Source organism: Chelon labrosus (genome assembly GCF_963514085.1).
Source record: "Chelon labrosus genome assembly, chromosome: 5".
Lineage (NCBI taxonomy): Eukaryota > Metazoa > Chordata > Actinopteri > Mugiliformes > Mugilidae > Chelon > Chelon labrosus.
Genome location: NC_140341.1, coordinates 26,094,988 through 26,115,425, shown reverse-complemented (window position 1 = coordinate 26,115,425; position 20,438 = coordinate 26,094,988).

The following is a 20,438-nucleotide window of genomic DNA, read 5'->3' as shown; positions in this document are numbered from 1 at the left end:
CAGAGATTTAAACAATATCTTGCAAAATGAAACCCATTTCAGGGAAGGTAAAGCCCTTTTTTCCATACACAGAAGCTTGAGTGGACTATGATGTAAAAGCAGCACACATTTCTGTAGCTTATTACAATATCCCAAATAATTGACATGACTAAGGGCACATGAAGTACAGTGTAAATAAGGTTCTTGGTTACATATTGGATCTTGTTTCAAAAAATAAGAATAATAAATAAATATTTATAAGCTTGGGTAATATGAATAGCTTCAGAATGCTATTTTACATGCTATATTACAGGACATCATCAAAATGTACAAGTTATAGCACTTCCGATGCACTTTAACGTAAATGCTTTATGGTCGTAAGAGTCTGAAAAAATGGAACTTTGAAGGTAACTGATACGTAACTTGACAAAATTCACTGTTGTCCAAATGTGCAAATGACATGAATGTGTGCATTAAATTGGTAATGGCGGTTCATCCAGCAGTTGCCTGAAATGCACTTCAGAATGCAAATATCAAAAGTTGCCGAATCCTCATGGGACAGTAAATGTCTCTACAAAATACACTGGCTGGCCTAAAAAAAAGGTCGCCACCTGGATTACTGCATGGGCGATTATCTTTCAGCTGGCAACAAGATACTTAACCCCAACTGATGCAATGAGTAGCTTCTCATTTCTTAAACAACCATGTTGAAAGACACATCCTGTGGTCGTTGAAAAGATGTTAGTCTGTTTGAGAAGGTCAAATCATTGGCATGCATCAAGCAGAGAAAACATTTAAAGAGATTGCAGAAACTACTAAAATTGGGTTAACTGTCCAACGCATTATTAAAAACTGGAATGATAGAGGCAGATGAAGTGATGCACCCATCATGCCTAGTGTCTACTGTACAAGGCTGTGGGGGCAGTGCTATGATCTGGGGTTGCTGCAGTTGCTCAGGTCTAGGTTCAGCAACATTATGTGTCCAAAGAATGAGGTCAGCTGACTACCTGAATATACTGAATGACCAGGTTATTCCATCCATGGATTTTTTCTTCCCTGATGGCACGGGCATATTCCAAGATGACAATGCCAGGATTCATGGGGCTCGAATTGTGAAAGAGTGGTTCAGGGAGCATGAGACATCATTTTCACACATGGATTGGCCACCACAGAGTCCAGACCTTAACCCCACTGAGAATCTTTGGGATGTGCTGCAGAAGGCTTTGCACAGTGGTCAGACTCTCCCATCATCAATACAAGATCTTGGTGAAAAATGAATGCAACACTGGATGGAAATAAATCTGGTGACATCGCAGAAGCTTATCGAAACAATGCCACAGTGAATGCGTGCTATTAGCAGTCGTTGCCGTCAATCACACCAGTGACCAGTCCCACCAGCAGCTGAAATTTATTGAAATAAATGAAATAAAATCCGGCAATCATGTTTTTCACAAAAACCGTAGTTTTTTCAACAGATGAGAAACACAATACCTTTGTACAGCCTCGACACACTCATTCACTGGCCGACTCACCTCTCCCCATCTGGTCCGCTATATGAATGGCCACAGTCCAGACGTAGTTCAGGTTGGCCAGCTGTGAGCACCTTTATGTGGCACAAGGAGCACCATCTGTACCTGCTAATAGGGATGAGATGGGAGGTAATGTAGTGCTAAATAATGGAGCTGGGATGCCTGGCACCACCTTTACCCCAAACCTCCCATCGCATTAAAGCACAATCACTTCCTCAAAGAGAACAATGTGGCCTCGACGCTTCACGGGTCTCACTGTTTGCCATTAAGTGACAGAAACCGGTGTAGGCAGGGAATATTGATGTGGAAATCAATCATTCAATCGCCGTCTCTGTCTACAAAATTGGATGACTGAAGGTTCTAATAATGCAGTGCGGTTGTGTTGTGAATCGCTGCGGCTTCGTTGTCATTAACACTTAGATTTGTTGTTACATTTCATTTAGTTTCTCCTGTTGAACAGAGACTAACTAGCTGCCCGTGTGGATAGGCCCTGCCATAGACTGGACGCCTGTCCTCAATGTATTCCGTCAACTCTGACAGGACATGAATAGATGGGTTTTTATTCAGATCTTTGAATGCAGGTAATTTAATTTAGCCAAAAGATTGTGTTTCCAGCTTTTTTAACAAGTGTATATGCAAAGTAAGTTTCTGAGGTTAAGGCTCAAATCACAGCAATTTTTTTTTTTATCTTGCATATATATTTTTAATAAAAATGAGCTTTCCCAAAATAAGCTGAAACAGCTCTGCTAAAATACAGTGTTTACCACACCATGCCATTAGCTATAAACTCCTTTATCCTTTCAGAAGGGCTGCACCAACCGTGTTTACTGTCGAAATAAACACACCTAAATATAGCATGTGCTGCTCATTTAAATGTTATATTATGGTTTTCAGAAACCTGGATATGTCTATTTTTTGTAGTGAGTGAGAGAATTACAGAAGATGCTATGTAATTTAGTCCCTTTAAGCGTTCCTGGTAGTCACATCTATGGCGCAGTCTATGTTTTCGTAACAATGCCCGGTGGACAGGACAGACAACGAGCACATGGTGAAGACCCCGCGACTCACGGCCAGAAATAGATCAGCCTCTGAGAGATGCTCTGCGCTCGTGGGTCACGAATTCGCAGTCAGGCCACAGTATCGGCAACAACTGCCTGGAGCAAACACTTCTGCAAAGGTCAGGGCCGTACACGAGAACGGTTGTCACTGTACAGCAGCAGCCCGCGGTTTGTTTTTATCCCTTTAGACGATACTTTAATATGTGAAATATTACAGCGTTCAGGTAAACAAGTCCCGTTCTGTCGTATGCAAAGAATGCCCCGCAGATTTCCAGACAAGGGTGCAGTCAAAGTCACATGTTAATGACGGCGGACAAAGGCAAGCTCAAACCGCAATAACTATTATTTTCAAAGTCTGAGTAGAGATTTCAGAATAATGAAGGGGTGACCATGTTCTCAGATAAGGATGCATTGTGTTCATAATGACTATGAAGCCAGTTTTAAGGAGAGAGACAAGGTCAGCTGACATGCTGTGTGTAGAAACAGATTTAAATTCTGACGGAAAGTTCATCACTTGCAGCATTTTCTTTTGTTGATGACATTGTCTAGATTGTCTAAGAATTATTTGTTGTTTGTCAGCATTGTTCAGTAGTGTCAGTTTCACTTAGAATTTAGTGACATTAAGAGTCACTGACATAAATAATAACAAGTTGGTGTGCATGACCTTCTTCATGTGACAATACTTAGTCAGTTAAAATAAAATATGGCTTATTAGACAATAAAATGAATGAACAAAACTGTCAAAGATCATTACAACAAAAATCTAAGTGCTCCAGTAACAGATCAGATCTGAGTGTGATGCTAAACAGAAACCACAGCTTACAGTGTAATTCACAATCTGCTGTATTCTAGGTAGTGACGTAGCTGTTCTCATCTCCGGAATCCAGTTACTGATTGAGGTCCAACATCCTGGAGGTCGGCTTTGACCTAGCCTGTAACTCATTCAAACTCTTCAAAATAACACATGTGAGTGACAGGAGAAGTTGACTTCTTAGGCCCTGGAATAAAGGTGACAGGTTTGAAGCCTGCAGGGACAAACACCTGCTTCGGGAAGATATGTCTGTGACGGCGACTGCCAGCTGAGCAGTACAGTGCTTGCTCGTCTGGGGTGATGACAGCCTCTTGTACGTGCTGTTATTTTTACTGTATGGCATAGCCTATTATAGAACCGCGAGGACACAGGTGATTGTTTTTACGGTCTCTGACTCCTGTGTGAAGTGCCTTGACAGCAGCGAGCGACTCCACCCTGTCCTACTCTTCAAACTGTTTGTAAACCGTCAGTTTCCCTCCTATAATTCCAGCATTCAGTTTATAAAGGTGCAATAAACTGTGTTGAGCTAAGTTTAAGACATGTACGCGTCGGTAAATCATTTCAAGGTCAGAAATATTACACAGCAATAACAAAATGTCTGCCAAAGGTTTGGACTCTGCTCGGTGAACCCACATTATAAAGATGAACACTTCTGATCTGTTTCCAAACCCTGAGCGTGTGTTGCGTTGAACAAACCCTTAGAAAGCTACCAGTGTGACTGGGAGCACATATAACTCGCGCAGCACGTTGTTCATCTATGTGTGACCCGGCAGTCACAGCCCCTCCACACATACGCATTCATCTCCATTAAGGCCAGAGAGGGGTTTGCCAAACCCTTCGCACCTCCGTCAGTCCTCATGCTTTGGATGACATTGAGCCCAGCAGTTGTCGAGGAGCTACGGGGAAGGTGAGGGTGAGGGTGACACAGTGGGAGTCGTGCAGAGTTGGACTAGTGTGACTACCAGTGGACCCTACTACCACCTTTGCAACTTCTCCTACTGCAAATATTATTACTGCAAATACTAGCATTCTTAAGAACATCCTGCCATTACAATTTCTGCTAAGAAACAACTTCTATTACTAGTTACAAATACCACTTTTCTAGAACTAGTACTAGGACTATTCTGCTGTATCTCTAGTATTTTACTGCTGCTTTACTTTTAGCTTGTACTACACTTATGGTTACAAGTATGGCTGCTGTCTTATGACTGTTACTACTTTTACTCTACTAAGTCTGCTGCTTCTGCTCCCACTGAAACTACAGCTGATAATGGTTTTACTTTTTTAAACTACTTTTTTTGTTATAATCTTGGACTTTTTGTTAGTAGGCCATATCAGATTCGGACTTTTATTCCGTTTTGATTTTCATCTATGATCTGTGCAGCCAAAACTGCTGCTTCAGCTATTGGTGCTACTGATTCAGTTGATTTTTACTGTATCACGTCATTACTGTACTGCTACTTTTATTCCTCAGAAGACGATAAATATACTTCATTGTGCTGCTTACACAGTACTACTATAATAACTAACTATAATTAATACTACTACCACTACACTCGCTGACAAAACACGTTGTATTTCTTTTAGAAGAGTAATCTGAAACACGTCTTCATGGTGTTGAGTTTGGTACACTGATCAGGCATAACCACTGACTGTACGTACAATAATAAGGTGTTAAATCACAGTAGTGTACAGCTCTTGGGGCACTGTTGGCACCACTGCTAAGAATCTCTCTATACGTAAGGCCTTAGTATACGATCAGGCATAACATTATGACCTAATCCTAATCCAAATATTGTGTAGGTCTCTCTCGTGCCTTCAAAACAGTTGTGACTCATCAATTGACAGAATGGACATGGGCCTTCTGAGGGTGTCCTGTGGTGTCTGGATACAGAATGTTGTTAGTGGGGGCCTTTGGGTCCTATGGGTTGAGGGGAGGGGCCTCTGTGGATCACCCCACAGATACTTGATCAGTTTGGGATCTAGTGAATTTGGAGGCCAGGTCAACACCTTGTGCTGTTCCTCGTGTTTTTTTAGTTGTTCCTGAAGCGTTTTTGTGTGTGTGTCTGTGTCAGGCTGCATCCTGCTGGGGATGGCTGCTGCCATCAAGGAGTGTCATTGCCATGAGATGGGGGTGCCTGGTCTGGTCTAGGTGGGTGCTACAAGTAACGTCCACATGAATGCCAGGTCCAAAAGTTTCCCAGCAGAACACTGAATTGTCACAAGATCAATGTTATTCACTTCTCCTGTCGGTGGTTTTAATGTTAAGCCTGATCAGTGTACATTCTTTGTGCTACGGGGTTCAAATGTTGACAAGGTAAAGGGGAAGTACCCCCCCCCCCCCCCCCCCATTTCACCCACCATTGCCCATCAGACCCAAAGTCATCTGGGCGTGTGGAGGCCACAATTTTATTGGCACTTGTGACCCACAGCAGACCTGCAGCGATCAACAAGGGGATGGACTCTCCGACATGGCATGGCAGAGGAGGCCAGTGGACCATAGCAGCTTCATTAACGCTGGTACATTAACTGTAAATCCAGGCAAAGACACCCACGGCCCCCCCAGAACATCCGTTGAGAGGCCTCAGCTACAGCTTGTGAGGGTCAATCTGCAATAAAAGGCATCCGTTTTCACAGCCTGAGGCAGCGAGATTGGAGACCTCCCACTCCTCTTCGAGCCATTAACTTCACCCTTTCATGGCAGGCAGAGGGGCCAGTCACTGAGCTCCCATAATCCCTAGAATTACCTTCACCTGACCTTCATATACCCAAGAAAAGAAAAAGATGGGACAGCTGAAAAAGAGGCTGCAGCCGTGGATCATTCATTAAATGAAAGATACAGAGTGCGTGTATGATTTCCAAATGTCTTCCAAAAGTTGCATGAATATTTCTCATTTAGAAAGAAACCATTTTCTGAAGGATTCAATTAAATTTATAAAAAGCCAGCCTCATCCTTCTAGGAATTTTAATCATACTGGACAACATTGCAGCTCAGCATTCTCCAATGTCAGTGGCTACTGCTACTGCAAAAAAGTAACATGTTCTTAATTTGATGTAGAAAGGCAGAATGCAGATGTCTCTACAGTACGTGTAGCCACACGCCCATTCAATTTTTCATTTTATGTACCAAACAATTTTTGTTAAATGTTGTTTCAGAACCATGCAAAATGTGCCTCTTGTCCAGCAGCAGGTAAAATAATCTGCAAGATCATGCACAGATGATGGGAGGGGGTGTACAGTACGTGATTTGGTAACCATGGCAACATGTACTGTATGTATCGCCGAGAATGCGCCATAGTTAGTTCTGTGCGCTCTCTGTGCCAGCAGATAACAAGCATGTACACACAGGAAGCGTCAAAGTGCAGACTGACCTGCTGTCAGGCCGCCGGAAATTGATTTTCAAATGGGGGTCCAGATAATGCAGTATACATCATGAGGACAGTTCAATGACTGTGACTGAGGCTGCCTCACTGGATGTTTTTTTCTTGGTTAATATGAATTTCAACCGTACCAGTCCTAAAAAAATGTATTTGATATCAAGCTCACATGCTTCTTCAGTGACAGATATGCATAATGTCAATACTCAACATGTTTTTTTTCTAATGCAGTTACAATTATTAACCCAGTAGTTGGTCGGGCTTTCTTGCTCCCTGTTGTTTTAACAAACAACATGTGGTGAGACATCAGTTACTCTGAAACTGTTTGCTCAGTCTTAGTCAACGTATGACTGAAGTTTGGCAGCTTAGAGTCAATTCTACAACGCGGTGTGTGATGCTTGTTGACCGTCAATGCTGAGCGTTCATGTTACTGACAGCGTTTCAGTTAATACTACTCCTGACCTAACCCTTCCCATTGCTTGACCATATTTTTTTTTGCCATAAAAATGATCTACAGTCCCCTTCAATTTGTTCTGTATGGTTTTCCTGCAGACTACGTTAATCACTATTCACTCACAGTCAGTGTTACTCACCAAAACACCATGTGTTTCTCTGAAGTGTAACACATCTGCTGAATACATTTTCATCTTTTGAATACACTGGAAAGCCTAACACGCTGGCGCAAACTGGGGTATTTTTGTTTTTGGGTCGTCCATCCTTCTGGACACGCAGTATTTTCAGACTTTGGCAGATCCATTGCTGTGAATGCAACATCACAGGAACACCCAGAGGACACAAATGACTGCTTGGATTTAAGGATGAGGTGATTTAAACATGGTGGTCAAAGGTCAAGGTCAAATGTTTCATGAGGCCATAGTTGACTAGCTGGTTGAGGGATTAAACCATGAGACAGTAAATTCTAGTTGAATGATTGCATGTTGCATCCATGTTTGCTTCTAGTCTTCTTCTTCACGTCTCGTCGCCTTGTTGCTTTGCTTCTTTGTATATTACCCATACCAGTGGTAGCTCAGTGGAATAATGGGAAACGTGCTTAAGGAATGTGTGCAGGGCTAACACAGAGAGAGACAGACAACTATTCACGCTCACACCTATGGCCAATTTAGAATCACCAATGAACATAATGAGCATGTCTTTGGACAGTGGGAGGAAGCTGGAGTACCCGGAGAGAACCCACGCAGACACAGGGAGAACATGCAAACTCCACACAGAAAAGCCCCAGTTGGCCTGGATTCAAACCCAGAACCTTCTTGCTGTGAGGCATCAGTGCTAACCACCACACCACTGTGCCGCCCTATGAGACCAAAACAGAAATTAAAAAAAATAATAATAATTAAAAAAAACACCCACCCTGACCTCTGAGTCCTGATTGTATTCTCTTTCTGCAGCCACTAATTCAAAGTTCACACACTTTAAAATCTTGGGGCTCAACCTCTGACTTAAATCTACAACCTTGCCTTCACAGAGATATTCCACTGCAGAGCCCAAACCCCTTCGTCTTAGGGTTCATTTATTTCAATCCCATTTTAAAACAAAGGGGTGTACTTTCCACACTGCGGTGCTCATGCTCTCTGTGCACCAGTTGCACTTGGCTGCCTTTACAAGGGAGCCACCCACTCGCCAGTCAGATCAATGTTACTGATTCAAACACCTTACATCTGCACAGGGAAGGCATCCTTCAAACGCTTGTGCGCAGATGGTTTAACCTTTTACAAACAAGTACCTAATTCAGGAAATAAAAGATAAGGGCTTGCAAAGTGGAGCGGATATCAACATTGAATAATCCCCTTTACGCATTTCATAACATGCAGCGTGGTGCAGCACAGCGTGCACGTGTGTGTTTGCATCCTTGCATGCATGAATGATAAAAACAAGAAGTGGTCCATTCATAAAAACCTCCACAGGTTCCTATATTTAGTGAGTATGCAGAAAGCACAAACAGGATATTCTGTCAGCAATTTAAACAAAAATAAATAAATAAATAAAAAACATGGCTGCAATACCTGCCTTCCTAAATGACCAAAATATAAACACTGCCACTAGATGTGCTTACAATGACTTCCGTGGAATATGACCGTATGACCATGACAGGGTTTGGATTGCTGTAGAGACTGTTGCCTCTATTTTTCTGTGTTCCAGCGGCGGAGACAAGCAAGCCACCGAGCTGTTGGTAGGGTTTCGAATTCCCTGAGGGAATAAAAAGAACACACCGGGGGAAAAAAAAGGCATAGAAATGGAATGAAAGACTAATACGGTGGGGGCCCTTTAGGGGAAATATGGATGTCCTGCAGGGTAGATGCACCAAGTCCCTCAGCACAACAAAGCACTTAGAGTTCCAGTTGCACTGCTCACCTTGCGTTTACACAGACAAATGGATATGCATTAGTGAAAAGGTGTGTGCGTGTGTGCGTGGGTTTGTGTGTGGGTTTCTGTGTGTGTTTGGGGCAGCAGTGAAGTCCTGGCTTGACACTACCCCCCGTTTGGTCTCTACAGTCTGGAAAATAATAACTGAGCAACTGTGTAAATATGTTGCCCCTCCCTTTTCATATTCTTTATTGTGTTTTTTTATATATTTTTTTGCTCAGTACATACAAAGCTCTGAGGATGCATGTTCTCTGTACTACTATTCTCGGAATAATGCAAAATCTGATTGCTAGACATAACAATCGGTGTCCTTCAATGTAATCATCTGGTGCCAAATACATTCCAATTCTTTTTCATCCATCAGTCCAGGGGCCTCCCAGTTCTCAGCTTGTTAAGTTCTTGATCGAGCATTTCTGATACAGCGATAAGAGCAACTGCTTTGTGGTGACCTTCACTTTTATCTCCTCACTAGAACTATATGAAACTATAAAACACATACAATCACGTATTCCGTTATTGTTATTCTCACAATATCACTATTAACCTTTGAATACACAATCGAGTGTCATTCGTGAGGCGCACACTGGGAGGGATATCTGAATAGGTATCGCAGCGCTGGATTCCTTTCTCTTCGCGAATAGGACATCCATCACAGAGGCCGTGATAAATCTGCCTGCCCGCAACATCTATCCTTCATTTGCGCTGTGAGGGCAACAGCAGCTATTGATTTCCTTAATGCAGCAAATAATATAGAAAACAAAAATACTCACGTTTCTGCTGTTCAGTTTCATTCCGTTTTCTTCCTGGTCGGCTGTCTGTAGAGATAACATAATGGTAATTATCCCAAACATTGCTTCTCTGGGTAGAAACATCACGGTGTTATTACAGTGAAGTGAAATGAGGAGCTTCAAGCACAGATATGCTGGAATCACCTTAAACATCTTAACGTGGCTTGAGGCTCTTAAATGCAGTGCAAAAGGAAAATGAATTTGTTTTTACACGTGCTGACACACCTCTTCATTTAACACCTGTATGTGCAAACCATTGTGTCACACCGTAAAAGAAAATGTTCCTCCCACTTTGTTGAATTTCTTTATTGAATCGACATTATCAAAATTAGAAACATCCTGTCTCAAAGTGATGCTCTACATCTCTCTTTCGCTATCCACACATTCACGTGCTACTACTGTATAGCATGTCATTAACGCTGTGTCTCTCTCTCCCTGACTGTCTCACCTCCCCCTCACCTGTCTGTGAGAGCCTCTGGCTTGGAGCGGCATGCTTCTCATCTGTGATCCTGCCTCCATCAGCCTGACTAGTCTTTTATTGCTTACAGTCATCAGTTCCTACCTAAATGTTATGCATAACCCGCTTATGGTGCCTCATATATTTGGACATTACATTACAACTCACTTGTAATACAATTACTATTGCCACTGGCATACAGTGGTTTCATGCACCTGTGCTCTTGTTTGTTCTTATAAGAGTAAGTGGAGTACACTGTGTACTCACTAAGCTTTTCTACAATTACTGCTTTAAATGCTGGATATATGCATTCGTTTTATCCATTATCAATCTCCTGTGTTTCATATGCATGCATGCTGTTTGCATGTTGCATGTGCTACATGTATGTTTTATGCGGATGCATGTATGACTGCTTGCCTCTGATTTTCTCTGATTCTCTCGTCACCTCCTCTCTTCCCCCCCACCTCATTCTCATCTCTGTCCCTTTACCTGGCTGGCCTCAAGCAGATAGGTCCCTCCATATGAGCTGCCACTGTCTCCTTAGTGCTTGCTTTGGGGGTTTCGGGCTCTACGTTCTGTAAAACGTCTTGAGATGATCTGAATTGGTATTGACGCCGTATAAACAAAAGCGAATTAAACAGGATCTATACTGTTGGAAGTTGAAGTGATAGGGGCAGGTAATTGCATAACGTTTATAACACACTGTAACAAAATGAATTGTGAGTGGTTAAAGGCATTTTTCAACAACTACGGCAGAGATCAGGGAGAGGCTGATTTCCATGGAACGCATCACAGCATTTATACTCATACCCTAATTACGTTCACTTTCCCTGCTAGACGTACTGAAAATGAGACTTCATCCGAAAAAGCCCAAACCCAATTGTCAGGAGTGCGGGAATTCTTGAAACAGAGACCTAATAAAATGGACCCTTTGTGAATGACTGCCACAGCAGCACAACTGCTATGCAGGGAAATCTCAAGAGCAACGGTATGAAATGGGCTTTCTTAATGTTACGCTTTAAGCTGGCGTGTTAAATAATACAGGTAAAGCAGAATATAGTGAAGAACAGCTTTCTAATTAAATCTACCCTGAATAAATCATACCTAATTAACCTAATGGACTATCCAGAAAATAACAATAGATTAGTAAAATAATATTAAGGAATAAACCTTGAAGCAGAACCCTTTTTTAAGGGGTTTTTAACACACAGTTAAAGCTATTCTAAATATAAACTCTTGTCCTCATATATATATCATAAATGCACTTCAATGGGTTTCAGATTGCCAAATGTTTTTTTAATTTGTACATTTATAGTAGTTGAATGTTATAAATGAAACAAAACCAAAACAAAATACAAATCCTGTTTGCTCATGCTGTATGGATTTCAGAATTTCATGAGAATATTGCTATTCTAAAGCAGGAAATTACTTTTATGTAGCAATAATGCATTGCATCATTTGAGTCACAGCAGTGCATAAGTATTTCACTGAGCTACGGCACAATGTTAGTGCAATAGACAGAAGTAATGACAGGAAAATGAACAGAACCACGGCACCCTCTGCAGGAGAGGAGAGGAGAGACCTAGAGAAAGTAAAATAATATGAATAACTAACCTAATTTTGACAATATGAAACAGCAGAAGTAAGTTGAGCCACTGTGGTTGATTTATTATTTGCCTCCATGGTTGTCTTTGGGTCCTATGGGTTGAGGGAAGGGGCCTCTGTGGATCATCCCACAGATACTTGAACAGTTTGGGATCTAGTGAATTTGGAGGCCAGGTCAAAACCTTGTGCTGTTCTTCATGTTTGTGTGTGTGTGTCTGCTGCCATCAAAGAGTGTCATTGCTATGGGGTGGGGGTCCCTGGTCTGGTCTAGGTGGGTGCTACATGTCTAAGTAACACACACATGGATGTCAGGTCCTAAAGTTTCCCAGCAGAACATTGGATTAACACAAGACGGTCAATGTTATTCACTTCTCCTGTCAGTGGTCATAATGTTATGCCTGATCAGTGCATATTCTACTTTATTCTGCAGGTGCATGCTCACACCCTTCTTTGTTAAAACATACATTCTACCTTTTAAACATGCACACGTATGAAAAGATGTACATGAACAGTCAGATTAAATACTGTCATGGTGCTGGAGTCACAAACCTGGTGCTTTACAACAATTACTATTGTTACCGTAATCAAATCACACAGCTGCACCTTTGGTTATGGTGCTGTCAGAAAAAGTTAAGAGCTCAGAGCCAGAGACTGAACTCAGATGTGGATGTTCGTAACACACTGATGACACTGATGAAAATCCGCCATCGACCGAAACTCGGAGCCCTTCGACGGCACACATACACATTCTCGCTGCGTGCCTTTGTCTGTGTCATTCACACTCTCAGCCTGTCTCTCTCATCATCCCGTCACTCTCTCATTGGCGCAACAAAAGGCAAATATGCCCGTTAACTCCAGGAGGCACACAAGATTCACTTCCAACTTGGAACAGATCAGAACCACAGAGGGTGGCACTGCACACATACTCTGTAATACTTAGGCAATCAATCATATTTCTGTATCACTTTCTCTTATCCTCTGTGTTTCTTTCCCGCTCTCTTACACACACATACTCACCCATCATTTGTCACCCAGCTACAGATTTACATCATCCTTTCCTTCCATGGAAAGGTATTGTTTGAGGTAACCACGATGGAAGGGAGATTGAAAGTGCAGTAGGGGAATTAGTTACAGTGCATGTGTGAGAATTGCGTCCGCGGCTCGGGAAGGCAGTTCAAACCCATACAGTGTGCAGCACAAAGAGAGGGGTGGGAGATTCAAAGTGAGAGGTAATGATTTTTCCTCCTGGTGGGGGGCTGCCCCATACAGGGCTGGCTAATAGCGAAGGAAGGAAAAAGGAAAAAATAATTTTCTTTTTTCTTTCTAAACTGCCCAACTTTCAGCTAGTTTCCGCATGCCTTTGATTGATACGAACTATTGTATTACTTTACTTAATTGGTTGAGTGACTTCATACTGTGCCGCATTCGGTCTCAAGACTCTTCAAATAGCTTGAACAGCAGTAAACACACCAACAAACCTTGACTTACCTGAGCAAAACAGAGGAAGGAAGTAGAATGCAACAAACCACCACAAACCAAGGCAGCAGTGACACTGCCAGTGGCTCAAGGACAAGATTCCTGCTCTTGAAAATATTTGACCGTCAGGACAATTTAGCAGAAAATGAAAAGAGATCCTTAAAAGCAGGCAGACCCTTGAACAAACAATTGTCATTTTCAAACCGACTCCAAGCTGCAACGGTACGGAGCAGAAGTTCAAAATGAGCTTTAAATTAAAACAAAAGGCGCACACATGTACATAGCTGCTATTTCAGCTAGTGCAAAAACATCAAAAAACTAACTGCAGTTCCTGATTCTGCGCCCTCAAATCTGTAGAAAGCTAATCACTCTACATATTGAACAGCTGACACACGGATTGGCACTGCGAAATACAAAATATGATTTGAAAAGAGGTTTGATCCTGCTGGGTATTTCGGAGGAGTTAGTATGTTTACCATGTATTTGCTTAAATCCTCTGCGTGCTGTTCCCACTCTGTCGGGTCAAGTGAGTTGGAAACTGAGCCCGTTTAATCCCAAGTTTTTCCCTGCAAAATAAGTGCATGCATTTCACTCCTTAGTTCATTTCACATAATACGCATGATATATTTATTTATTTATTTTTTTCATTTCCTGTTGGTTTTGTTAGTGAAAATGTAGGTTTTATACTCAGCCACAATTGTTGCCGGTGGAAAACTGCATAGTCTAAATTTACACAAATTCTTCAGTTTACACATAGAAAAATAAGAATAACACTAACATGCGTAACATATTATAACCAAGTGTGTTCGGACAGGTAACAGTTGCTACCGGCGGGATCAAATGGGATATGTGAATATATAAACACATCTGTTACATACAGTGGTCTGGTCTTTTAGGAAGCTCTCAAACAATTCAGACAGCGAAACCAAACCTCCTGGGACAACTAAGCCCCCTTTTGTTAAACACATGCTGCACATGAACATTAGCTTCAGCATAATTAAGGAGGAGGTTGGTGAAGATGATGAAGGAAGCTCTAGCGGTGAACAGCCCTAGCTTCTGTTTCAGCATATAACTGTGAAAAGTTGTACTCTGACAAACAGGTGCTGAATTAGCCAGCAACTGTGAAACCTGAAAAATGTGTTCCTTTTTATCCAGTTCAGCAACACAAACTCTATATTCCACCAAAAAGTCGAACTTAACCAGACCTTGTGTTCCTCCAAAGGAAAGCTGATGTTCTAGGAATTTTCTGCCTCTCATCCGAGGCCAGGTGATGGTGCCAACAGGCTAGGTCTGGTAAACTCCACTTCCTTCAACCAGCAATGTATTCCACCCCCTCCTGAGGGACCCTGAGGCATACCAGAGCCAAATAAGATTTTCAATATAATCTCTCAGGTGTGTTCTTGGTCTAAGCAGGGGTGTCCTTCAGGCTGAACGAGCCTAGAAAACATCCAAAGGAAGTTGTCCATGAGGCATTTGGTTCAGATACCTAAACCACCTCAACTGGTTCCTTTCAGTTTGAGGGAACAGCAACTCTATTTCCAGTTCCCTCCGGATCTTGAAGTATCCACAGTCTCGTTTTGATCACTTGATCTGATTGCTGCCTTAATCGTTTGACCATCAGCAAGTGTTGGAACAACTATCAGCTGTTAAATTGAAAGTTTTGCCTTCCAGCTCATCCTCCTCTCCACCAAAACAATCTGACAACAAACATTTGACTCTGACAATCTTCCTGACGATCTCACATTCCATTTTCTTTCACTTGTGAAAGACCCCATGATGTTTAAACCTGGTTTTGGACCACACCTTACTCTGGGAGAACTCCACAATTATTTGGTCAGAGAACCCTAGTCTCAGCCATGGCGGTGCTCACCCTTGCTCTCTCAGCGGCTTCATTTTCAACTGCAAATCATGCCCGTGCTACAGAACCACATTTTCTGCAAGAGAGGGAGGAGCGTTTTGTTGTTCCTGTCAAACGGCAGCCGTAGCCCTCTAATGTACAATTCTCCAGTACACCGTGTGAAGGGCGGCAGCGCACCCCATCTTCATGAAGGACATGACCCAAGTGTTTATCCTAGTGGTTATCCTCACTACTAGCCCTGAACAACTAATCCGCAATGTTGCTGCCTGTCTTGTGTTCAGCCTCTGTTAACTACACTAGTTCCATTTTGCAGCTCATAATGTAGGTAAAGACTGAAGCTAACCACCTAGCAGTGAAAATTAACTTTTACCTACCTTAAACCCACGGCAACACTTTTACACAACCATTTCACTCCCCTCACTTGTCCAGAGGCAGCCGCAGATTAAGCACTAAAGAGTGCCATTCCTTTGGTTGCTCACCTCAGTTGAGGCTCTTCTCTTTTTTGGCTCAACAATGATGAAACAAACTCTGCACTCAAATCAGAATAGCAGAGTTAGTGCTTGTCCATTTCTTATTATCAGACCACTCTTAAAAACACAATGCTAGCACATACTAATGGCTCAGTACCTTCTTAAAAATATTCTGCAATTGCAGTTACTGATGCCATGGTGGAATACATCTCATTTATTTCCTGCTTGAATTCATTCATATCAAGTGCAGGACATTGCTTTGGCACTAGAATCCAGTACTTGCAGCTTGACGGTATAAAAGCAGCTTTATACTCAACAACAAAGACAAATGTGCACGGAACTGAAACACATTTGAATGCTGTGACTTTCTATTGTTGGTATTTTTACACGGTATACCAGTGGGGCTACACTGAGATTGAAAAGGTAGCAACCTCGGGAAGCCACAAGTGGCAGTAACAAAAACTCAAAGAAGAACAAAAAAGAATGGCTCCAGTGAAGAGTGACTGAGGCAGCGGGGGAACGGGAGGATTTAGAAGCTGTTTGATCGATCGCAAAGGTACCGGTATCTGAATACCTCAGCCAGCCGAGATTTGAAATGAGTCACTTTGACAGACATTTTGAAATGTGAAATAAAAGGCAGCATCCTATTTTCATTCTGTGGAAGTACACACCAAAAAAAAGCATTTTTTTTTATTTTGTTGCTGCCACTCTCTGGAGTTCAAATTGCATAATTACATCAAAATAATACACTTACAGTATAATATACTTCATGAAACATCTGTTAGTCAGTATACTGTTTCATTGCATTATTATAAACACATATGTATGTATTTCATTTATAAAGTTTATAACAGAAGGCATAAACACAGTGCTTGACTGATGATCCTGAGGGCCGTGACACTGGCTTATTAGGGTGATTTAATGTAGGATACAGTCTTCCTTGGTGTTATTAGTGTGTTTTCCCTACTATGACAAGTAAAAAAAAGGACTATACGGTCAAGTGTGCTTTCCCAGATTTGACATCACTCAGAAAAATACTACTGTGAACATACATTGTATTTATAATTATAATTTTTTTTATTTTGTGTCTGAAAGTACTTTTCACAGAAGTCTGAAAGTACTCTCCACTGCAGGTTATTCTGGAATAAATCGGGTGAATATTTAACCCGCACCGTGTGCTCAGGATCAGAATCAATTGAAAATACAGTATGTAGTGATACTTTTGAAACAGCCAGGCAAACCAAATTGCCCAAATCAATGGCACACCACCACTCATGCTATACGTTACTGCCATTTCACAACAAATATGTGTCATAGTTCCACAGCGTAAATGCGTGGTATGGCCTTTTTTCTCACAAGATAAAGATGGATTGTTAAACAAGGTAGTAAACATGGCAGCAGGCTGTGCCAGTTATTGACCCATCGTTCACTACACAGCTGTGACAATCAATGACAGTGACTCCATCTAATAAATCTGCTTTGCAACTAAATCAATTTCATAATATATCTCTGAAAATGAATAGAGGAGCTCTTTTGTTTAACCGTTCTCTAGTTGTGCTTTCTTTCTGAAGCGCATCCTCCTTTGTTTTCCTTTCTTTTCATATTCACATCTGGAGGCTTATGAGTAAAACTGCCATCAAAAGTCAGATTTTCTGACTGCCGAGCAGCTCCTCTGAGCTCAGGGGCACCTCATTAACCAGTGTTAGGGAGGGACAGGCACAAAAAGTAATAGTTTCAACAATCCCGTATGCAGGGCAGGTCTTATTCTATTATTATTGTTACTGTATGGCCTAGCTGATATGGCAACACTTGAAATAAAGGACTTAAAATATATATATATTGCGAGGCTTCTGTAGCGATTGAAGACGAGAAAACAAGACCAGCTGTGAATTCATATTAGATGTGAGATGTCAACAGCATGAAAGCACTGCTGAGTTGTCCATCCATTTAATCCATACTAACTCCAAACCCTATAATGACATGGCAGCCCTGAGAGGGAGCACACCTCCTGAGGTACTGAGAAGACTGCAGAGTACTCACAACATATACACAGCAGTGAAATAGGTTATTTGAACAGAAACCACTTGAGATGATGATTGGGTATGCTGCATGAGAAGGAGTACGGACTCAGAGCATAAAACATTAGACGAGGTCATGTAGTGACACACACCATGTGCACATCTCTCAGATTTGTGGATTGTTATATGATGTAATAAAACAGTGTCTCTGGTCCATGAAATACATAAGGTATCTCAAAACTGGGGCAGCACAGTGGCGGTGGTGGTTAGCACCGATGCCTCACAGCAAGAAGGTTCCGGGTTTGAATCCATGGTTGTCGGTCTCTCTGTGTTAGCCCTTTGATTGACTGGCCCAATGACAGCTGGGATAGGCTCCAGCCCCCCTCTCGTGACCCTTCACAGGACAAGCAGTTTCAGAAGATGAATATGTTTGAGGGCATGGTGTGTACTGGTCCAGTCACTGAAAGACATGGAAGAGACAATGCATTTCAGCCAATCATGGTCTATGGGTTTGACCGACCAGCTGAGAAACATTTTCATTTCCATATGATGCTTTGTAAAACCAAAAACTCTCCACATTGCTGTTTTGGGAGAAAATCAGAGTTGATCTCTCATGCATGCACCTCCTCATATCATATTCATACTATGCACTGACCCGTAGAGTTAGCATGACCACCTTTGTGCTATCTGCACGTAGAGTCTTCACAGCACTCTCGTTAACCACCCACTGAAACCATAAATAAGAACCTCGTCTGACATGGAGGCACATCCATGGCTCCTTTTGTTAGTTCTCAGCAAACCAAGGAGACCTGGGCATCAAAGTCGGTCTCTCTGTAAAGTTCACATTTGCATTTTGCATAGCAGGGGCCACCGCTTCCCTTCCCCGTTCACATTTCTGTGCATTCCTTCCACCGTCAGAAGAGAAGAAGGGAAGAGCAGTTTGGCAAGTAATTTAAGTTGAAAATACAGCTTTAAAACTTTCACACAGCACAAACAAAATGTTTCAAGTCATCTACAACAAGAACACAAACATCATCATCTTGTTCCCAAGTCACATGAGCACATGAACAAAGAATGTTACAAAGAAAAACTATAATATATCCTTATTCAGTGGCAGAGCTTTCAACAGAGTCATCAACCTACAAAATTCATCATTGTGTTTTTCCACCACTGTAGATTTAACTCAGCAGTTGAATAAAATAATGGCGTGTTATTGAAAAGCATTACCGGCTTCAGCTCCAGTGATCCCAGGGAAAGTCTGGAGATGAGAAAATTGGGGCGCGGGCGATTTGCAAAAAAAAATAAAAAAAGACAAAAATGTGCACTGTGCAGGTTAAACAACTGTGCCAAAAACCTGCCACTCTTTTTTCCGTTCTTTCATACCACACTGAGCATTTTATTCCCAGCACTCCGGCAGATGAAAAGCAGAGTGAAATATTGCAGGACTCCAGCAAGACAGGTGGCTCATTATCCACATCATCAACAAAGAGGGTGAGAGAAAAACGACCACCAAGTTTTTTTTTGACGTGATGCAACACCTATTCCTCCACAGAGGTTTCTTCCTGTATGCAATTAGCAGCAAGGACATCTTAGGGAAGTATATGATGCATCTCTCTCTTATCTTATTTGTCTTTTAAAGTCTTTCTTGTGGCACTTTTTACATCATAAAGGTAAAGTTTGGAAACGCATCAAAATCATCCTTGAAGCTTTACAGATGCTATAAGTTATTTTTAAAAAGTCAATACGGAAAATACATCCTGCTGGTGAACAGCTAGTTTCTTTATTAATGGTAGAGAATGAATGAGGGTGGATTTCCTCGGAGAGATGTGAAACAGTTGGGAATATGCACGTATCATTATGATGAATGACCAATGATGATTCCTATGTAAATTGGGAGGTACATTAACAAGGAGGAGAGTAAAGTTTTGCTAAAGGAAACGAGTGTTTTCATCTTTGTGATTTAACCCAGATTCAGCCCGGCGCTTGACAAATGCTGCAGAGAGTGTTTTTATAATGAGGAAACCAAAGAACAGAGGCATTATGTCTCTTAAGAAAGAGACATAGTGTACGTTCTCGGCCGCTTCGACTTGAGGTTAATCAAGTAGAACTGCTCTCACATCATGACATCTAAATCACACGGCATCCTGTGTTTAGCAAAATGCATAATGGTGTACATTAAGCTTTTGTCGTAAGGGAAGTGTATACCACTTGCTAGTAGAATAAAAATAACCACTGAATTTGAGAGATAGGCTTTAAAACACCAAGCCATGCACTTAATAGATGCCACTGTGCTGTTGTAGACGAATCCCCCAAGTTGTTGCTGGTTCAGTTCAAATACTCAGCATGCAGAGCAGGAATGTATTCTACTGAAACTGATACCACTGTCTATTAAACATGAAGCTACAGTGAGCACAGCAGTGGCGGTTCTAGGGGGGGCCAACAGCCGTAACACTGAGTCTGGAGGGCCGGTGCCCCCCCGAACGAAGATTATACAGTAATTATTAAAATTGTGATATTGCGCCGACGCAAAAAGCGGAACTAATGCGCGTGGCTCAACATTCTAGTCGGATCCTTTAGTGCGTTACACCACTGAAAACAGCGGTCAGTTTTGATCAATGGTTTTGATACCA